This window comes from Hemiscyllium ocellatum, chromosome 8, assembly GCF_020745735.1.
Source record: "Hemiscyllium ocellatum isolate sHemOce1 chromosome 8, sHemOce1.pat.X.cur, whole genome shotgun sequence".
NCBI classification, from domain to species: Eukaryota; Metazoa; Chordata; class Chondrichthyes; order Orectolobiformes; family Hemiscylliidae; genus Hemiscyllium; species Hemiscyllium ocellatum.
The window spans coordinates 53511521-53530802 of NC_083408.1; the positions used below are offsets into that span (position 1 = coordinate 53511521).

The 19282-nt window shown below is 39.3% G+C and overlaps 1 protein-coding gene across 3 annotated transcripts in view; it reads right to left on the reverse strand.

Moving 5' to 3' along the window:
- strn3 (striatin, calmodulin binding protein 3) overlaps positions 1-19282 on the reverse strand; it is a 184636-nt gene that overhangs the window by 48517 nt on the left and 116837 nt on the right. The window lies entirely within an intron of this gene.

A 19282-nucleotide genomic window follows, 5' to 3' on the forward strand; every position in this document is an offset into this window, starting at 1 on the left:
AAGGAATGCCTGTAGCCATGTTCGGGAACTAAGAACATGGATCTTCACCCAACCATATACCTTTGTGCTAGGTCTGTCTCCTAGGAAGTTTTCCCCTCATTGCCACGGTCTTCAATTTGGGTAGGGCTTCTTGATGGCCACACTCATTCAAATGCTGCCTTTACTTTCTCTCTTAAGTTCAGCACTTTTGTCCCTGTGTGGACCAAGGCTGTAAACAATTCCAGAGCTGATTGGGCTTGGTAGAACTAAAGGTCATTGTCAGTGAACAGGCTATTGTTATACTTTCCATAATTTTGATGACAATTAAGCATGGACTGATGAGGTTGAATTGGTCTTTTCATTTGTGGAGGAGATACTGAGAAAATTTATCACATTGCAAGACAGATGTCTGTGTATTAACTGCATTAGAACTTCTTGACTAGGGAGGCAGCTAGTTCACATTCAAATTGATAGGCTGTAATCAAACTGTCAGTCACATATTTGAAATGTAAAGCTAATAGCGGCTTTACTACAAAACATAATCTTAAACTGTTCTCTATCATCTATGCCTGCAAAATAGGATCCCCGAGGGACTGAATGGCTACTCCAGTTCCAAATTCCATGTTTGGATAAGTTCAACACCCTCGCCTTAAATATGAATTGCGAGGAGCTCATGGACTTCTTCACCAGAGGTCAAGACTATACAATCAAGTACTTTTTCCAAGTCTCCTTCTTTTGCTAATCTATCTGACCAAGTTCCTTTCAAGTATCCTCTCTTCCCAGCCTGGATATTTTTCTGGTCTTTCTCTCCCTCCCTTCCTCCAGGCCTCCTAGTTCATGGGATCCAGCTCCTGCACTCACTAATCTATCGCACAAACTACCCTCCTGGTCCCATTGTTACAACAAATGATATTTTTTATGGTTCTCTCTCTCTCTACAGGTGCTGCCTTTCATTTACTTCTGTCAATCCTCACCTTCAGAAAACCCAAATGTCCTAGTAAATTACTGTCCCAACTTCCAGTATATGTCTCTTCTTCTGAATCGTTGTTGTTTCACAAGTCTGTGCTCATCTTCCCCAGAACTCTGTTTAAACCTTGAAATGGTTTTTCTTTCTGCTACTCCTGGTAACCCCAAGGCTCTATCAGCAGTCCAGTTCTCGTCTTCATTCGGTCCCTTTGCAACATGATTAGTTTCCAAAGGTGTACAGACTTTATTATTTTCTGTGTTTTTGTTTAGACCAAACATGTGAAAAAGACATTTTTAAAAACCAATGACTGGGAAGGAACTACTACATACTTGAAACAAGTTACTGAAGCTTGGAAACTTGTGTTTATGCTGTTGCTCTTCAAGCAATAGGGCAGGTAGCAGGTGAGATGGTTGCGTGTGCGTAATTCAATCAGCAGCAGATCGCAGGTTGGTCTGTGTAATTATGATGTTGGACAAGGCCTAGCATCTGATGAAGGAGCAGTGCTCTGAAAGCTAGTGTTGTCAAACAATCCCACTGGACTATCACATGGTGTCATCTGATTTTTCACGTTATGCAATTAAGGATTATGTTATGGACATCAGAGGTATTCTGCCTGATGCAACTTTCTGATTGACTCCCAGGTAGGTGAATAGCTTGGGTACTTAACATGGTTGGGTACTTAAAACAGACATCTACATTGCTTAAAAACCAAGTTCTGTGTCTCTGTTGCTCTGTGATAAAACACCTGACGTCTGAAAAAAAGTCATTTTTCTCCTACAAATTGCTTTAAGTGGTTGCTTTTCACCAGAAACAAAAATACATTGTAATAAGAGTACTAATGGTCTTTTTGCCTCTTGCAAAAAAAAATGAAGCAAAGGTCTTGGAAAGCAAAAGGAACACCATTTCGAAGCCTGTGGACTGGTACAACTAAACTGTACTTCTGTTATTTTTTCTTCCACTCACAAAACCAATGATTTTTCATCGGTCTGTATCTGTGAGAGTGTTTGTAGGGGTTGAAAAGGGAGCGAGGCAGTGAGTTTTAATTAGTAAAGTTATGTTAATAGTTCAAAATTTTGTTCCCCCATGGCTAGGACTTACTTATTTGTAATAAACAATAGTTCTTGTTAAATATGGAACCTGGTCAGTATTTTCTATTAACCTGATTCCATCAAACAGGCAAACTGGGGACTTAACATATTTTGATTAAACCATTAATTTTTGCGGCAATTGTGGATACAGGAGGACTAGGGGAATTAGCATTGATTCATAAGTGGGATGATACAACTGACAACGTAAAATTTCCTCTAATTAAATGGTGGTGAGAGAAAATATTTTTGGTCTGAACTCCAAACTCCATTCCCTGACTACCTCTCTCTCTCTGGTGATAGTCCAAAACGAAACCAATCTGTTTTCTACTATTTGACTTGAAATGAGCTTCCGAGCATCTCCATAACTTCACCATTTCAGCTGGGGCTAAAATCTTCATTCATGACTTAGTTACCTCCAGACATGATTATCGTCATATGGTTGGTCTCCCACTTGGTATATTTCATGAACCAAGGCCACCCAAAACTCTGTTGCACATGTCTTAATTTACCCTAAATTCATTTCACACATTAACCACTTATGGTCACACATCTATATTGATCTAAGAAAACTCTCAATTTTAAAACTCTCATTCCTGGTTTTCAAATCCCTCTGAAGTCTCACTCCTTACTATCTCTAATCATCTTTACCTTCACAACACTCAAATATCAGCATCCATCTAATTCTTTCCCTTTGAGTACCCTTGCTTTTAATCACTACATGACTGGTGGCTGTTCCTCTAGTTGGCTGGATCCAAAATACTTCCTGATGCCTCTCCATAACCTATTGATCTTTAAGTCAATTCTGAAAACCAAACTCTTAAGCATGTGTCTAAATTTTCCACGTGGCTTGGTAACATTTTGTTTCATAATACTCCCGTGAAGTACCTTGGGATGTTTTTAGTATAAATGTACTAAATAAAAATTATTTTTATTACACACAATTACAGCTGCACTGACTGGCATCTAAACAAACAAAACCATTTTATGTGCCATGTATGATTTATCACTGGAGTCTCCCAATCTTGCTAAATCACTTACACTCAGGTGCATTGATATAAAACTCAGCCAAATGCTGATTCGACTTTTGAGAGATCAACTCATTAGACTTCATCACACTCTGTTATCTTACGTCAATAGCTTCAGCCTGGTCTATGACACTCATGTACTGGACTCAATCATGATTGAGAATGGGAGCATTCCTGGTATCAATTCAATTAGTGAAGTGAAACTAAGCACCCATAACATCAAGACAGCAACAGCAAAGAGCCTCAACAAAACAGGTCAACAGGGATTCAGCGTAAAACTCCACTGGCTACAGTTATACCTCATACAAAGGAAGTTAGTTGCAGTTGTTGGAGACCAATCATCTCAAGCCAAGGATATTGCTGCTGGATTTTTCAGAATGGTGTTCAAAGCACAACCACGTTCAGCTGGTTCATCACTGACCTTCCCACCATTGTAATAAGTGGGAATTGCTTGATGAAGGACACACCTTTGTTCAGTTCTGAACACAACTCTTCGGATAATGAAGCAGTTTGTGACTATATGCAGCAAGACCTGCCCAAATATCCAGGCTTGCGCTAATAAGTGACAAGTGTCAATTATGCTACGTAAGTGACAATGATGATCTCCATCCAGAGAATTTTATCATCTACCCCTAATATTCAATGGCATTACCATTGCTGAATTCCCAATCATCAACATCCTTTCAGCCATCATTCTAAAGAAGTTTAACTAGCCCTGTCACATGAAATAGTAGTTATAAGAGCTGGACCTGGACATGCAGCGGTGAGATTCACTTCCAGACTTTGAAACTTGCGCTCTCCCCCACCCCCATCTACAAGACATACAGTAAGGTTGTCAAGAGGGCAAAGAAGCCTGCAATCAATGACCAGACAATATGGTTTCAGCACATATTATCTTTCAGGTGCACTTTCACAATGATTTATTTTGACAACCTCTCTCAAACTTTCACCTATCACCTTGTAGTGCAAGGATAACAAGCTCGTGGGGATGCCACCATCTACAAGATCTTCTCAAAGTCATCAAAAATTGTGACTTTGAAAGGTATCATTGTTCCTTCATGATCTTTGTCATAATTCTGGAACACTCTACCTGATAGCACTATGGGTGGAGCTTCATGGCAAGTATGGATATACAATAAATGTACATTTTATTACAAGTGCCATGAATGAATGAATTAAACAAATTGCCAACTCAATTTCATAAAGGATGGAGTTGTGCTGCAGAATTTTGCCCATATTCTTGATTGTAGGAATGTCTAGCTCGGTCTGTAGCAGGCTGCTTTTGACGTTCAATATATATTATGTCATGGTTTCACCAGGTTCTTGGAACTTGTTTCAAAATCATGTCAGCTGCTTTTGCTGTGCACCCCAAGAAATCTAAATTGATGGACATGAGGAAATGAAAAATATACTGAGTTATGACATTACAGGTTATGGTGATATAAAGTTGATGTTGTTGACCTAGCATGTTTCAAGTATGCTCAATAGAGGATCAGTGCTTAGATTATCTCGTATTACACAATGGAGGAAGTCCTCAGTGTTTATACTGTTTGCACAGTACCTACGTGGTTTTACTACAAATGCTAATATGGACAGAGAGGATTGAGAAGATGAGCTCAAATCAGTTACACCGTCAAAGTAATTCCTGGACCATGTGACACAGGCCCAGTTTGTTGCAATTTCCTGAAGGGGTATTAGTTATCCAATCAGTGGAAAAGTTGTTTTTTTTAAGAATGTTTAACACCTTTTGCAGGAATTGGAATTTTCTGAAGCAGCAGCACAAAGTTAACGCCTTTTGTTTGTTAATTACTGAATAACGTACCGCTCAGATACAGAGGTCACCCACCCAGAGTACTTGCGTCTTTTCTTCCCTGAGAGATGCTTCCAAATGGTAGTGGAGAGAAGTTTACCAGAAGAAATTAATTTAAAATTCATTCACAGGATGCAGCCATCACTGGCATTTATTACCAATAAAGCAGTCAAGAGCCAACCACATTGCCATGGGTCTGCAGTCACATGGAGGCCAGACCAGGCAAGGACAGCATTTTCCTAACTTAATGGACATTTATGAACCAGCTGAGTTTTTCCACCATCAACATCATGAGACTCTTAATTCCTGATTTAAACAAATAATAGGAATGCCTTTTGTTAGCCAACATGTTAAGAATACAGATTAAAGTGGACATTTCATTTTAAAATAATTGTTTATCTATTTCTCTGGAATAAATTGGAGAAAAAAATTAATGAGAATAACAAGTGAAAGTATGGACTGACTGGATTTTATAGTGCCAATTCTTTCCCCAGCCACAGTATGTTTGTCTGGATGTTAATTGACTAAGGGAGAGGCTTCTACCTATTTATGGGGAGGAAGTCCTACATTAAAGAGCATTCCACCAAATCAATTGACAACCAACTCTGTAGTCCTGAAGGTGCCAGGTTTGAGTAGTAATCCCTACTGTGACTGAAGCCATTTCCCAATGAGAAACAAATGAATGCTAAACTGGAGGAGTCTGGGGTATCAACATATCCAAACAAGGGTATTTAGGTATGGGAGTTAGGCTGGAGAATGAAGAAAAGAGAGAGAATTGTTATGTTTCAGAGACAAGGAGGGGGGGAGCCACCTCCAAGCTATACCAGCTTGCTCAGTAAAAGCTACCAGGCCTTGTTGCAGGTAACGTTGGTAGGGGCAGGATTAGTGCTTAAGGATTTCAACAGGCCCAAGGCTTGGTGGACCACATGATGCCGCCATTACCCAAGTAAAATAGGAGAAGCATTGAAAGGAAGTGGGAAGCTCCCAGGTAGGCACTGAATTTTGCGAGGTCCTTTGCTTGAGCATGTCATGACAGTGTATAATCGAGCCCAAAATTTCCATCATGTATTTGCTATATGATTCAAATGATTTCAGAACCTACAAGAGGGTAGAGAATAATAGATTTGGGATTATGTAAAACAAGGTGATGCTAAAACTAATAGCACTAAGAAAGTGAAGCAGTGTTTATAAACCGGTAGAATTTAGAATAACATTATTCCAAAAGCATGACAATTTTCAAAAAGCAGATTTTTAAGGATGCAGAGCACACTGGACGTTAGGAGGAAGGTAGGAGAGAGTGCAAGCACAAGAAAGCAACAGTGCAAGAGGAATGCTTTAATAAATATGTATCATTTGATATATAAAGAGCAGCTGAAAATGATGTCAAAATAGTCAAGGTCCTCATTGTTGACGTTACTGCTTGTCTCAAAATCAAAGAACTTGCATATATATAGCATCCCTCTTAAACTCAAAACACCCCAAAGCCCTTTACAGGCAAATAAGTACATCAATTATTTTTCACTGTTGTGATGTAGGCAAACACAGCAGTTAAATTGTGCACAGCTAGGCCCCACAATTAACAATAAAATATTAAGCCAAATAATTTCTTCCAGTGATATTTGTCCAGGGGGTGCAGTCAAAACCATCTAACTCTCTGTTAGAAGTACACTTCATTAATTAAGCTTTTAAAAGTACTCACGTCAAAAGTGGACTTTTTTTTCAAATGAGACTTCTTGCAAGACACTTGGCTTAGGTTAGATGTTTATTAAAAAAAAATCTAGTTGCTTTTCTTTAGTCTACATTTATAATAATATTCTAATATTTATATCCATAAAACACATCATTTGACACATGAGGAATTGGATAAATCAATTAGACTTAAGTTGCCACCAGTGGTGAGACTTCAGATAGACAATGCATTCCACCGATCACAGTCCAAACACATTAATCATTTTATAGTGTAACAAGTAATGCTTTTAGATATTTTTGCACAGCTGTACATGAGGGATCTCAAAAGGACAAGCTCAATTTACTGCAGTAAATTTGGGTTGTCGTTTCACTGCATGGTCAAGATGAAGATTGTTAAGACATCAGAAAAATTTTCAAGCTCTTCTTCACATAATGGGGTGGGATGTTTTTGAATGCACCTATGATGGCAGATGGGAATCTCTTTTTAACATCTCATCTGAAAGATGACATGATGTTATCCAGAATAGAGGCATTTGCAATTGACAACTTCGACTCTTCAACAGACAGCCTAAGTGGCACTTCTGCCTAATCTGCCTAAGGGGCACTTTTGCTCGTCCATTTCAAATACATTCCTGAAGAAGGGTTTATGCCCAAAACGTCGATTCTCCCGCTCCTTCGATGCTGCCTGACCTGCTGCGCTTTTCCAGCAACACATTTTTCAGCTCTGATCTCCAGCATCTGCAGACCTCACTTTCTCTCATTTCAAACTCATACAAGGTTTGCATTGTCAGTCTCAATGGCTCATTGCCAAATCTTTCTTCAACTCAATTTTGAATTTGCAATACTTTGATCAAGACAGATGACGAGCATTTCTCAACAATCCTCTCAGATCTCAGTGACAATGTGACCAAATCTTATTAAAATTTCCCAAGAAATCACAATTGGTCACTTTTGACAATCTGCGCCTTGAAATTGTCCCAAAAGTCACTATCTCAGATAGCCTCAAACATTTGTTCACGCTCTAGTAGTTCATCTTTTCCTGGAAAACTTCACTCTAGCACTTGTACACAGGCACAAACCTAACCTTTTTTTAAACAAACAACAAGTTTCATTAAGCTGGTAATGCTCTGGATTTATTTCTCAGTTCTAATCTGGTTCAATCGTACAAAGCAAATATTGCTTACGTTACATAGATGTATGAGTGGTACATGTCTTCTGAGGATCCACAGCTCCCAAGATCTTACAGAAGTCCTGACTCCGACACTGAGAAACACCTAGAAAAACTTTTGAGCACAAAATCATCCAATCATTCTGGACTTTCAAAATGTCCTCAATTACACAGGCTTAGAGTTAGGGTAGTTCAGTTGCCTTTTCAGCTGTCACAATATATTGTTCTTTTCAACTAATGTGTTTGCATCTATCTGTCTTTAACTTTATTTAACTATTCTGTGGAAACTGCCTTTCCTTGACTTCCGAAAGTCAACATTCAACAATACCCAACCTTGTTCCTAGGCAGTAGTGAATGTACAGGTTGTTTTGCTATAACAAGCGTTTCATTAACATGAACTCATTGTAACACGACTGACCAATGGGAAACACAGTTTCTAAAGCTTTAAATTTTAAAACGTGTTGGCTGTAACGCGATTACAGCAGCAACACTAAGCGCGGTTTCTAAACTGCGATTTTTCCATAATGCAGGTTGCACAAAAAGGCAACCATCACATTATAGAAGAACTACCTGTATCTAATATATTGAAACTGCCAAATGCAGCAAGTCTTTTGAAGTGTCTGCCCGAATGCTACATTGCCCAGCAAGTGCTGGTTCCTGCAGCACAACTTGAATAAGAAAAAGGAATTCTTCATATCACGATATTTGAACTGCACAAGAAGTACAAATTAACAACAAACGATTAAAAAAACTAACACACTTCTCTACATAAAAGAGCATCACCTTGTACCTTCTGGGGCCTGGTGAGGTCACAGCTAAATAATCTTATAGTTGGCTCACACAGCCTCTCAAGTAATTCATGTATGTAATAACTCTTAAAAGGTGTAATAACATACATGCAAACTTTTATTCAATAAAACCGTTAACCGAGTGTCAATTACAATAGCAGCCTCTACATTTTCTCAATTTAGTAATGCCTGAACCTCTGCAGTCTTAATGTGGAGACTGTAGAGTAATTTGAGGTAGTCTTTCCCTCAGTGACATTAAGGTTTCCTGATTCAGAGTTCGCTGAGGAGTCAGTTGTTGAAAGGCTAAATGTTGCTCCCCCTCAGTGTCTTGTGGCCTTCTCTGGAATACATTTTCTCACCACCTTAGTGTATACTGAGTGTAGCCATGACTACAAGAAGAGATCAGAAACTGTGAATTCTGCACCTCCTGACTCCATAAAGTCTGTTCATTATCTGCAGGGAACAAATTCAGGAATACTATGGCATACTCCTCACATGCATGGATCCTTGCAATTCCAACAAAGCACTTAAAAAAAATCAACAAAATTCAAAGTAAAATAGCCCACTTGATTGGCATCCCACCCACCACCCTGAATATTCCATCTCTCCACCAGTGAACACCGTATCAGTTCTGTGTACTATCTAAAGATACATTGCAGAAAATCATCAAATATCCTTCAATAGTACCTTCCAAATCTGTGACCTCTACTCCTAGAAGGACAAGGGCACAGATATATGAGGAGCACCACCATCTGTCCACTCCCTCCAAGCCACAGATCACCCTTACTTAGAACTATATTTTCATTCCTCGACTATTCTGGAATTCCCACTCCAACAGCACTGTACCACATGGACTGCAGCAGTTCATGGCTGTTGCTCATCACTTAATGATCTTCAGGGCAATTAAAGATGGCAGTAAATGTTGGCTTGTCCTTTGACACACATGAATAAACAAGAAAGAATCAAAACTGAAAGTGCAGCAGATATAACTGGCAGCTAGAGAGGAGCAGCAATAATTAAAGTACATGCACTGGTTTCCTTCAAGTGACACCAGGTGCCATCAATAGAATGGTAAGATTAGTATAACAGCTTGCGCATTACATTGAAACTGTGGAAATAATTTCAATTCCCTGTATTACTGGTAGATGGCGCTCAAATGGAACTCAGTTTTCTAGGATACCTGGCTGTCGTATCAATGGTCTATACATATCCTTTGTACTACTCAATCTGCTGAATGAGGAAACTTTACTTTTTACATGATAATTTAAATTTACCTAACCTAGGTTAAATTGTTTTTGTATATTTAATTTTTATTTTAAGTGTCTTGCTTATTTGACATTCCAGATAATACATGGTTTATCTCACTTCAAAGAACAAAAAACAATACAGTGCACAAACAGGCCCTCCTAGCCTGCGGCAATACATTTTACCCTTTCATAGTAAAGCTGTATTCACTTAGAGGATCCGTATCCCTCTATTCCATTCCTATTCATGTGCGTATTGAATGCTGCTATTGTGTCTGCTTCCACCATCTCTGTCAATGCTTTCCAGGTATTCACCATCCTTTGTGGAAGAACTTGTCTCGCACATCTCTTTTAAATTCCCCACCACCCCCTGCACCCCCACCCCCAAACCCTGAACCTGTGTTCCATTGAACCTGTTCAAGTCCAATTTAAATTTCATTCCTAGCCTAAAGTGCTTTTGCTTGACATTTTAATTCTTTTCCATTTTCTTTGTTCCTGTATTTTGATCATCCTATCCATTACTATCAGCTTTTTATTCTTTGCCTGTGCTGTAGTATTATAGATCCCACTACTTTCCCTACATTGATCCTCCAAACTTTCCTTCGGAAACACCCAACTCTTGCTCTTGATGTCTTATCTCAGTGACCTGTATTAACTCTTGGTTTAGCTCATTCCAAACCTTTACATCTGCAATGTATCTCTGCCTTACTTAAGGTATTTTCTCCAGTCCAACATGTTGTATTGGGCTTCAGAGAGGAAGGACAACAGAAGGGAGTAGGTTCAGTAACCAAGATAATTACAAGGAAAATCTGAAGACAACAGGGTTACATCAATAAATATCTTGAACATTGTCAAGCTTTTTACTAAACCAAAGATTCATGAAAGAGATAAGAATACGGGGATGGGGTGAAGAATCTATTTTGAATGAACAGAGATAAATACAGGCAGCTGAGGTTAGAGGAGGGTTCTCTGAGGAACAAAGACAAGTTGAGAAGAGGATTCACCATAAACAAGCCAGAGGAGAAAAAGCTTAAAATGTTTGAAGATAATACTTGAAACTTCAATATTGCCAGCAGCAACTCTGTTACATATTGCAGCAACTTGTTTTTAATGATAACTCGTATGTACATATTTACACTGGAAACTGCCTGTGTTTTATCATAATTCCACCTTCCCATCAGTGCAGCACCAAGTTGTATCTCCCAGAACCTCTGCCATACTCCAAACACCTTGCTTCCTGAAATGTTCGCTGTTTTATTATTTAGTCAGAAATGTTAAAATAATACTTCCAGGCAAATAATACTTCCAGATCTGCAGGTGAGACACAGACTGGAGTGCTGATGAAGACAGCCCAAGGATTATGGTTTCTAGTTTCACCAAGACAGTCAGGACTGCCTTAAGTTTGGGGAGAAAGTGAGAATAATGTCACAGGAAAGTCATAAGTTGATCAGCTAGTGAGCATTGCTGCTCAGGGAATGAATCTGAACAACTGGACTTGATTAAACATGGAAAATATAAACTACTGATAACAAGTAAAAGCAGAGTAGCTAGCGAATCTTACCTCAAATCTTTATAGGCTGCTTATTCACACTTGTAATGTTAATAATCGTTAGTCAGATTTATTGGTAGCAGTAAGGTTTATAGAGATTGCTTCAATCTTTCCACTGTATGCTCTGAGTAATAAGGAAATTCAAGGTTGCTTCCTGTGTCTTGGATTTATACAGCCAATGGAACTCACCAGAGCTGCTTGAGCACCAAATCTGGAGCTTGAGCAACAGCTGCACATCCATGAGGTTGAGCACTAAGTGGATATCACAAACATTTATCGATGTGGTCATCCCACAACTTAAGAGTACATAGGAAAAGACTGAATGGGTGACTAAAAGGCAGTCAAAAACCAAGAGAGAATCTCTGAAAGCATCTAGCTCTCCAAATAATATTCAGTTCTGAATACCAATGAAAGCGATGGTGTATCTTGGCAGTGCAGCCAGTCAATTTCATGATGTCATTGGTGACTAAGTGGTATGTAAATAGGAATGTACAATAAAGTGGAAAAAATATATTTTTTCTGCAATGAATAAAGAATGGTGTGTTGCATAGGGAGTTGGAAGGCTAAGGGAAGAGGGCAGGCTGAGGAGAGAAAGAGAGGGAAGGGAGAAGGGAAACAGAACAGACAAAAGGAGAAATAAAGATGAATACTCTAAAGATGGAGGGCTTTAGATACCTGGGGCATGAGGATAGGCTTTAGGGAGATGGGACCTGTTCAGGCCGGACAGATTGAGTTTCTTGCAGGGTGTTTTTTTTTGCTCTTGGAGACAGTTTTAGTTAACCTGGCAGGGGTGTAAGGTGCAAGAAATAACACCAGAAAAGAATACCAACATGCACAAAATACAGAGTGAGACAGTATTTCGTATTCTGGAATTATCTAAATTAATACGTGGGGACATACCACTGTGTGGTCAGAAAGTTTGGTGAGTTACACAGAGATTATTTTGTGAAACTATGACCTTGTAATTTTTACAGAGATTCTCAAAGAAGGGCAGACTGAATGTTAAATATTCCTGGATAATTAAAATATTTGGAAAACAGGAATGGAAGGAAAAGAGGAAAGGTGGAGGACAATGAGTAATGAGGGTACTGCTGTGCACCAGAGGATGGACCAGAGGTCTCAAGATCAGAATCTATTAGCTTGGACTAAGGAATACAAATGTTAGTTAGATTGTACAATTAGACCACCAACTAATGAGAAGGATGAGGGAAACAGTTGTGCAAGTAAGTTGCAGAAAAATACAGAAATTATACAGTAGTTATTATGGGAGCAACTAATTGTCCAGGTTGTTCTGCTATAACCTGCGTTTTGTTAATGTAAGTTAGCTATAGCGTGATTGGCAAATTGGGGACACTGTTTCTAAAGTGTGAACTTTTAAAATGTCTACTGATTCTAACGGGACTCCAGCCCCATTACTTTAAATGGTGCTGCTATTAAGCGAGGACGGAACTACCCCATTATAGCAGAACTGACTGTGTGAACTGCACCATTGGTAGAGCGAAGGGTAGAAAAGGTCAAGAGTTCTTGGTGTGTATACAATCACAGAGATGTACAGCATGGAAACAGACCTTTTAATTTGGACCAACTCGTCCATGCTGACCAGATATCCTAACCTAAATTAGTTCCATTTGCCAGCACCCGGCCCATATCCCTCTTAAACCCTTCCTATTCATATACCCATCCAGATGCCTTTTAAATGCTGTAATTGTACCAGCCTCCACCACTTCCTCTGGCAGCTCATTCCATACATGCACCACCCTCTATGTGAAAAATTTGCCCCTTAGGTCCCTTTTATATCTTTCCCCTTCACCTAAACCTATGCCCTCTAGTTCTGGACTCCCCCACCCCAGGGAAAACACTTGGTCTATTTATCCGATTCATGCTTCTCACAATTTCATAAACCTCTATAAAGGCACCCCTCAACCTCAGACAGTCCAGGGAAAACAGCTCCAGCCTATTCAACCTCTCCCTATAACTCAAATCCTCCAACTCTGGCAACATTCTTGCAAATCTTTTCTGAACTCTTTCAAGGTTCACAACATCCTTCCAATAGGAAGGAGACCAGAATTACACACAATATTCCAAAAGTGGCCTAACCAATGTCATGTAAAGTCACAACATGACCTCCCAACTCCTGTATTCAATACTCTGACCAATGAAGGAAAACATACCAAATACATTCTTCACTATCCTATCTACCTGCAACTCTACTTTCAAGGAGCTATGAACCTATACGCCAAGCTCTTTTTGTTCAGCAACACACCCCAGGACCTTACCATTAAGTATACAACTCCAGTTAAGATTTGCTTTTCCAAACCTCGCATTTATCTAAAACTCCATCCGCCATTCCTCAGCCCATTGGTCCATCTGATCAAGATCCTGTTGTACTCTAAGGTAACCTTCTTCGCTGTCCACTACACCTCCAATTTTGGTGTCATCTGCAAACCTATGAACTATACTCTGATGTTCACATCCATATCATTTATATAAATGACGAAAAGCAATGGACCCAGCACCGATCCTTGTGGCACTCCACTGGTCACAGTCCTCCAGTTTGAAAACAAACTTCCACCACAACCTTAGCCTTTGAGCCAGTTCTGTATCCAAATAGTTAGTTCTCTCTGTATTCCATGAGGAACGTTGTCAAACGCCTTACTGAAGTCCATATAGATCACGTCTACCGCTCTGCCTTCATCAATCCTCTTTGTTACTTCTTCAAAAAAACTCAATCAAGTTTGTAAGACATGATTTCCCACACACAAAGCCATGCCGACTACCCCTAATCAGTTCTTGCCTTTCCAAATACACCTAAATACGGATCCTCAGGATTCCCTCCAACAACTTAACCACCATCAACGTTAAGCTCACTGGTCTATGGTTCTCTGGGTTACCTTGGCCACCTTTCTTAAATAGTGGTACCACGTTAGCCAACCTCCAGTCTTCTGGTAGCTCAGCTCTCTTGCAACCCCCCCCCGGCACCTTTTATCCTTCCAATACCGTTTGTATCCTGGAACATTAAGCTGCCAGTCCTGTCTGTCCCTGAGCCACATTTCTGTAATTGCTACAATATCCCAGTCCCATGTACCATGTCCTGAATTCATCTGCCTTCCCTGTTCAGCCTCTTGCATTGAAGTACATGCAGTTTAATTTATCAGTCCTACCTTGTTCTCTGCTTTGTTCCTGCATGCCCTGATTGTTTGACTCGCTCCTTTTCCCAACTGTACCAGTCTCAGATTGATCTCTTTCCTCACTATTTCCCTGGGTCCCACCACCTTATTAGTTTTAAATCCTCCCAAACAGCTCTAATGACCCTGCCAGTATATTACAATTCAGGTGAAATCAGTCTTTCTTGCACAGGTCACTTCTACCCCAGAAGTGATTCCAATGATCCAAAAATATGAACCCTTCTTCCCTGCACCAACTCCTCAGCCACACATTCATCTGCTCTAACCCCTTATTCCTACTCTCAAGCTCGTAGCACTGTGAGTTAATCTAGATACTACTACCTTTGAGGACCTCACTTTTAAAATCCTGCCTAATTTTCTATATTCTCCCTTTTCCCTTCCTATATCGTTAGTTCCAATGTGTACAATTACCTCCTGCTGGTCCCTCTCCCCTCTGGGAACATTCAGCACCCTCTCAGACATCCTTGATCCTGGCATATACCATTCCGATTTTCCACTGCTGGCCGTAGAAACATCAGTCCATGCCTCTGACTAGAGAGTCCCCCATCACAATCAATTACTTAGAACCAGATGTATCCCTTATTACTTTAGAGCCAGTCTCTATACCAGAAATTTTGCTGTTTGTGCTACATTCCCCAGAGAGTCCATCACCCCATACAATTTCCAAAACAGCACATTTGTTTGAAATGGGGATAGCCACAAAGCACTCCTGCACTACCTGCCTACCCCTCCTACAAGTTAACCTATCTACCTGACTGTATGTGCAGCTTTTCTCCCTTCCTGTAACTGCCATCCATCACAGTTTCTAGATCGTCTAAATTCCTCATTGCTTCTAACTGCTGCTTCAACAAATCCACGTGATCGGATTGGATTTGCAACCAAAGACACTTGCTGCAAACATAACCATCAGTAATATGGAAACTCTCCCTAAACTGCCACATCCAATGGGAAGAGTATATCACTGTACTAAAGGCCATCTGTGTTCCTTCACAATCTACAGTCCCAGAAAATAGCATGGTCGTTTTGCTCTAAACAGCAGTGCTCAAGGCTAAATTCACACTTTCTGTTTGTATTTTTAAAATATAATCAAGGCCCAGTTCTCAATGAAACTTATAACCAAGAAAGAACCCATTCTAGTCACTACTGTGGACTTACACCAAGCTTACACTTGAAACCTATGCACTTATCAGTTCCTGTGCTGTGAGCTCTCCCACACAGGTTCCTCGCTGGAGCATTTTCTCCAGGAGTACTTTCCCAGACCAATGAGAAAGTTCCTGGGAAGGAGGTAGACCACATATATCAAGTTGCATAGGAGAATATACAAGGGACAGTGTCCACTGCATCATAAGGTTTATGCTGACTATAAATAAAACTCAAAAGAACAATCCAGAATACGGAAACCTAACTGGAGTAAAGCTAACATCATCGGGATACGAATGCATCTGGGTTGGATAAACTGGATTCAAATGTTAACAGCATGAAAGATGTATGAACAATGGGCTAAGGGAAGATACTTTGGGCACAGACAAGGTACTTCTGTTGATAGCAACAGGCCAGGCAAATAAATTCACAGCTACCTGGATGACAAAAGAGATAAAAATAAAGAGAGAGAAGAAAACGGGCGATTTTGGTAGATGTCAGGTAGCAAACAGAACCAAGAACCAGGGTGATTGTACTACGCTGAGGAGGTTAAGTTTAAAAAAAATCAAATAAGAGAAGCACACAAGAAAGAAGCTAGATTGACAGTTAAAATAAGGGAATCCCATCGGCAGATAAACAAAATGGTAAAAAGCAAGAGCAGGGCCCATAAGAGATCAAACTAGGACTTGAATATGGAGATGGGGCACAGCAAAGGTATTAATTTAATACTTTGCAGCTGTCTTTAACGAGAAAGATGATGCTACCTAGGCCATGGCAAAATAGGTGGCAATTCAGACACTAGAAAGTTTTACAATTGACATGGAGGTTGTATTAGATAGTTTCTGCTTAAAATAAATATCAAACAAAATGTACCTAAGGATACCAAGGGAAATGAGAACAGAAATTGCAGAAACCAAAGCCATATTTCATTTTAAGTCTTCTTTATACTCAGGACAGTACCAGATAACTACAGAATTACAAGCATTATAGCCTTGTTCACAAAAGGATGCAAGGCTAAACTCAACAGATCGGTCAGTTTAACTACAGTAGTGGAAGCTTATAGAAACAATTAAAATAATATTAATAGTCAGATGGACGAATGACTTTTTTAAAGTAATAAAGAAGAGCATTTATTATGGCAATGATGTGCATGCGATTTCCATGGAGTTCTAATAGGTTGGTGATACAATGCCATGCACAACAATTGTGAGCAAAGTCATAGCTCATGGCAGCAAAATGAATATGAAATTGATGAACTGTAGTCAGATTTTGGTGCACAAATTGACATTCGCAAATGATATGAAACTTGAAGACTTTATAAATTGATGGGTGAGATTAGAGTAGAACTTCAAAAGGACATAGACAAGTTGGCCGAATGGGAAACCACAGTATAGTTATTTCTCCTGTAATGTGGGTTTATTAAACACAATTTGGTTGTAACATGGTTTGTGAATTGTGGACTCTTTTTAAATATAAGCAGACTCCGTTCGCTGTTACGAAATTCCATCTCAAGCACTAGGTGAACAGCAAAACCCAGCCTCAGTATCCTCTGTCTGCAAAATGCAAATTCAGAGTGTTCAGCTAAAAGAGGATCGCAATTCATTCTGCAAGCCTTGAAACTTAACTGGAAACTGGTAATTGTAGTCTACGTTTAGAAGGAACTTCATTTCAAACTGAGGTAAAATCTTGAGGAGGACTGGACTTCTGTGTTGCCATCATGTGGTCGTTGGCTCAGATGCTTTCTGATGAATAGCTTCATGAAAGGTACAGTGCTGTAGTCAGTGATTTTAGTGTTAAATTTACTGTATTATTTCATTAAAATCTATGATTTAAAGATTTACTTGGACTGTGCTATCGTTTGTGTTAGACTAACTACTATTTTTGTTTCGACTTTTACTGATATATTTGGTGGTTTATTCCTAACTATTTTTCCTGGAGACCCTATTATTTATATTGCGCGATTTTCTATAACACAGTGTCGCACAGGAACGCAACTACCGTATTATATAAGAACTACCTGTAGGACATTACTCTGACCACTGAGATATATCAGCTCTCTTACAGAGCTGCTCAGCTAGAGAAACATGAATGGAGATTTGATAATCATAAGAAGTCTTCAGAGAGTTGACAGAGAGCAAGATTCAATTGGTGGAAGTAAACAACACCAATTTTTGGTAATTGCCAATAGAATCAGTGTCCGCCTGTGGGAAAACCTTTCTATGCAGCTGGTAGATAGGATCTGGAATTCGTTATTGACAATGTGATCAAGGCAGATTCAAATAATGGCTTCAAAAGGGAACTGGATAAGGCAGGACACTGGAACTAACTGAGCAGTTCTTAGAGAACTGGGGAAAAAAAACTTGTTGGAACCATTCTTTGTCTCTATAATTCTGGTAGAAAACCAATGTAAAACTATTAAGAATGCATGGAAGTTTTTAAAAGATTCTGACAGGATAACTTTCCACTTAGGAAAGCTTGGTTTTCATATATTCCCCCTTTAGTGATGAACTGCATCTAAAGGCAAGCTTTTGAGAAGATCAGAATTACACAAATCTTTTAAAAATAATTTTGCATAAAGTATTTATTTAGTTAATATACTTCAACAGTTGAGAGAAATCATAGTGAACATTTTGGGTCAAGAGACCCTTTCTCAGAATTGATGGTAGCGAGGAAAATGTCATTTTTTTTTGCACAAGATAGGGGAGAGTAGAAGGAGTAAATGATAGGTGGGGATAGAGCCCAAAGAGAGAGCAGAACAGTTGGACAGAAGGAATGGATAATGATTTGGCTTGGAAGGTGAATAGCTATTATGGAGACTGTTAGTCCCACTGTTAACCACTGACAGTCTTTATTAATAACTAATCACCATCCTTGTTGACAGATTATCACTCCTTTGTCTGTCTCTATCTCTCAGAGCTCTAAGCCCCACGTATCATTCACTCCTTACCCTCTCCCCACCCCATCTCTATCTTTTGCATATAAACTAACATTTTCCTAGTTACCATCAATTCTGAGAAAGGGTCACTTGACCCAGAACATGAACTCTGATTTCTCTCCACAGATGCTGCCCAGACCTGCTGAGCTTTTCCAGCGATTTCTATTTTTGTTTTGGATTTACAGCATCTGCAGTTCTTTTGGTTTTTACTTCAATAGTTCTTTATTTAACACAGTATGTTGCAAACATATGAACAAAACTTCATTTCTTGATGTATTTATTCTTTATTCTGAATGATTACAGCAGCTACTTCTTTGAAGTTAGTGATGGAAACTAGTTCTGAAAAGAACAATTTCCTTCTGTCTTAATATTATAAATTCAAATTTAAAAAACAGTAGCATACAATCATAAAAGCCACAATGTTTTTTGTTTTGTGATCATTCCAGATGAACATATAAATAATCAAATGACCTTACTAAAATTACTTTGCTTTAATTAACCTTTGCCTTCCCTTGTACAAGAGATAATCAGCTGAAATTGTCCAAGTGCCCTATTTGAGAATGCTTCTATAATGCAAATTAGATCTGAACTTGATTTGGAGATGCCAGTGTTGGACTGGGGTGTACAAAGTTAAAAATCACACAGGTTATAGTTCAACAGGTTTCGGAGCGACGCGCCTTCATCAGGTGATTGTGGAGGGCTCAATCGTAACACA